The following is a 4,204-nucleotide window of genomic DNA, read 5'->3' on the forward strand; positions in this document are numbered from 1 at the left end:
GTACTGGTAAACAATATCCTTCTTCAATTCAGTGGGATTAGAAGGCAAGTGAAAAGGCAGAAAAAAAACATTCCCTGCACCTGTCCCTTTTGGCTAATATGTATAGATGGAGCAGGTTCATGAGATCCTTTCCCTTGCCAATTTCTACTCTGGAAACTAGTTGCTTAGTATAGAACTTTCAGGGCAGAATTATGTTTCACTTTATGTGCTTGAATGACAGTTACTTGGTTGCCTAACTGACATTTTTGGCACTTAGATGCAGTTAGCAATCCTGTTCCATGTGGAGTGTGGGCACATGGTTACTGAGCATGTGCTGTAGGCTGCATGCTGTCTGGGCAGATACATAGCTTCATATACATGTATTCTGGGTGAATGTGAGTTGCACAACTCAGCAAAAAACAATGAGTAGCAGGTGCTGCACACCAGAGGAGAAGGGGTCTTTTGATCCTGCTTTGAGCAGGGGGTTGGACAAGATGACCCCTGAAGTCCCTTCCAACCCCTTTTTTTATGATTGTAGTAGTTGAACCTCTGAACCTTGCACATACTATTCATTGGATAAAATGGATCAAAAGCAAGGGAAAGTTTCTCCCCACTAGGAGCAAGGATCCAGGCTAGAACTCAGGACTTTCACACTTCAAGAGCAGCATTCATCACATACCTTTTGGCTACCATATTTCCTCCTGGGCCCGTGTGTCTTCCTTTCTTGGCTGCCCAGGGGCCCCTCCTTCAGGAGGGTTGGAGAAGATACTGGTTAATGTCTAACTTGTAGCCTGTGGTTAGAGGACTATCCTAGGCAATCAGACAATAGCATTCAAACTCCATCTGGGTATAGGTATAGGGGTATAGAACCTGCTTTCCTGCTCCTTGGGTATATACCATAACTACTTAGCACATGGAACAGAATGTGAAACTGCGCAAAAGTCCCCAAAGTGGCAGTTATGTGGCTGGGTAGCTGCCATTTAGTTCTGTAAAGTGAAGTAGGGTTCTGCCTGTAATGTCTTGTCTAGCCAATCACAGGTCTGGAGTCCCAGAATGAGGACTCATGAACTGCACATGTACAACCATGTAAGTAAAGCAGTAGTTGGTATAACAGAAACAAAAATATATGAGTAGGGGTCTACCTAAATTGTAGGGGGGACTTACCAGTTTTTGCAAGTTGATCATAGTGTAAAGTTCTAATTCTGGGGTCATTTCATGGCAGCCCTCCGCTGATTGGTGGAGAAGCACTTTGGGGGGAGGAGGGATAAGTGGGTGGTTACTATCATGATTGTTGGCTGCCCTTTGTGTGGCCCTGTCCCTCGGCACTGATTGGCAGAGAGGCCCTGTGGGGGGAAGAGGGATGAGGGGCAACTGCCATCTTGCCTGCTGACCTTCATGCCACCCCACAAGCTAGCACCTTCCCCTATTGGCAGCAAGGACTGCTGGATCCCACTGGGGAACCAGCATATTGCTTTTATTACATTTTTTGTTGTTGATTTTGTGGACAATCCCGGATTTTTCTGTTAAATTTGTGAAACTGCGAATTAAGTAGGTCTGTATACATGACTCTTGCAGTTGCATTCAGAAGAACATCAATAGGAGGATAGAAAGCTCCATATTTCTCTCTCTCTCTTGCCACAAACACAGGGGTTGTTCCTATGATCTCTAAGAATGATACTGTGGCATTAATTTAGTTTTCAGTATTGTATTCATTGTGTGGAGTCTTGAGGATGGAAAATGATCAATAGAGGGACAAGACGTACTTGAGAAATCAAGGTCATTATCATTTGTAGCTCTATCAGAAATTCTGCCAAGTGCTTTTTACCTTAATTCAGCTCTGGATCCTAATTCTCTCTGTAATTAGTAATTATAGTGCATATTGAAAAAAGCATAGAGGACACAAATTAAAGTGAAGTGAATGTGTATCATTCACATCAAGATATTCAGAATTTACCATTTCTGTTTTATTTTTCATAAAAAGGACAAGCTGATTTATTTTAAATTGCCCCTTGATGCTAATGGCCTGAAAGGTCTGTGAATCTGCATAGAAAGCAGTTATGAAAGCTTGATTACTTTTTGTAAGAATAGTCTCAAACTCTTAAGATATATCCTATGTTCTGATTTCAACTGAGAAACTTCACCTTTCATTATTCTTGAGTATTATAAAGTGAGAGGTGAGCAATTGAAAGTTCCTCATTTGTATCCAAGCTGTGGTCCAATCTATGTCAGAGGAGCATAACAAATATAAAGGGGTTTGTTTTTCCCCCTCATGGGAAATCTGATTCAGGAATGTATTTTGCAATCTTCAGAGAAGTGAGCAAAAATAATTTTTGTTAAGGTTAAGGAATATGCAAATGCTCCCTGAAAAAAAAGAAAAAAAGAAAAGAACACAGAGATGATCATGGATTCTGGCAGAAGACTTCGGGAGTTCTCTTTGAAGTCTGACAACAGGAATCTGTGCCCAGATTTATGCCAGGCTTTAATCTATGAAAACTAAATTAAGGGATAATGAAAAAAGATACTGCTACTGTTACTCATGGCTAGACTGATTACCTTCACATTGTAGGGAGTGCCTATCTCTAATAAAATTACTTTATTAGGTGTATCCCACTGTACCCTGGATGGTACATGTGGACATTTAGGGCAAAATTCTGTTTCATCTAATAAACAACCACATTGAAGCTTGTGACCAATTCTGAGTAACCTGCCTAGGGTTTAGAAAAGATTCTATTACCCCCTCTGGGCATTCCCCAGTATAGGAGTAAGGAGACATCTATGCATCTCCAGGGGATCTCTTGGATCCTATTTTTTTCTTACTTTGATTTCATTGTTACTTCTGGGTACAGATATACAAGAACCAAAAACATCAGTCATGAAGGGCCATGTATTAAAACACTACAGGGACAAATGCAGGGCACACACAAGTATTCAGAAGTGGACTCTAGTAGTTAAAGCTACAGGGGCCACTTACAGAAGGACTTCACACTCTTCAGTGGCCGAGTCTACATGAGACGCTGACTGCACAGTAGCTTGTCCTGCAACACTACTGCACAGTAGTAACAAGCTACTGTGCAGTATAATGAGCTACTGCACAGTCAGCATCACCAAGAAGCCATGTGGGGACACTACCATGCAATAATGCCAGTTGCTACTGAGTCATTTAGTACTTGTGTATGCAAGTGCTAAATGACTGTGCAGTAACAATTGTGCAGTCTGTGTCTTGTGTGCATATGGCCAGAGTGCCACAGAGATCTTTGCAGTTGATCTGTGCAGCTCATTCTGATGGGGAGAATATTGACAGTCCCAAGAGAGCTCCACTGAGCTAATACTTCATGTGAGATGAGCACTGAGCAGTACCTCCCTATTCTACAGCTATGGCTATAGTCCTGCTGGGTATGAGCTGAAGATGATGCTTTAGACAAGGCAAAATACATTTATTTCACATAGCTTCTGACACCACCTGTGTGTGCCTCAGGTTTTACATTTTCAGAAGGGGATGATGATGTTTACTTGCTGAGTAAAGAGCTTTGAAACCTCTTGATGCAAAGTGCTGTATTTGAGCTATGGGTTGAGAGAACTATCAAAATCATCCCCAAAAGTAGATGGTAGGGGTTAAAGCTGCAGGGGTCAATTACAGAGCTGCTACTTGATCATTGTAAAACCTCCTTTCATATATCTGAATGGTGGATGAGAGACAAGACATGTGTTATTTGCTGCACTCTTGCATTTCTTCAGCCTTCTAAGCACCTGACCTGGAATCATGTGACCAGTTTTGAAAACAAGGTATCATCTCTGTAACAGGGCACTGGATATGGTGTGCGTTACGGAGGGAAAAGGGGACAAACCACCTGGAGTGGCAAGAAGAGAATTTACCTGCGGTACGACCAGGGCCAGAGAAGTGGAACAATGGGGAGCACTGGGAACCTAGGTGACCTCAGTGAAGTCCCACAAAGGCTCTGGCAGAGCTGCATGTGGGAGCAGGGCCAGGGCGAATTGGGTCCTGGGGGAGGAGCCGAAGGATAAAAGGGACTTGGGGAGAGAAGGCAGATTGTACCCAGGGCAGGGGCCAGCCAAAGAGACTGGAACCAAGACAAGAGGAAAGACTGTAGTGGCAACCCAATGGACCCTGGAGATGCAGATACCTACCAAAGATCGAGGAGGGGAAGCAGCACATGGGAAGAGGAGGTGAACAGCTGTCCAGGCGAGTGCTATGCCAAAGAGCTGT

The sequence above is a fragment of the Alligator sinensis genome, unplaced genomic scaffold (assembly GCF_000455745.1).
Source record: "Alligator sinensis unplaced genomic scaffold, ASM45574v1 scaffold462_1, whole genome shotgun sequence".
Lineage (NCBI taxonomy): Eukaryota > Metazoa > Chordata > Crocodylia > Alligatoridae > Alligator > Alligator sinensis.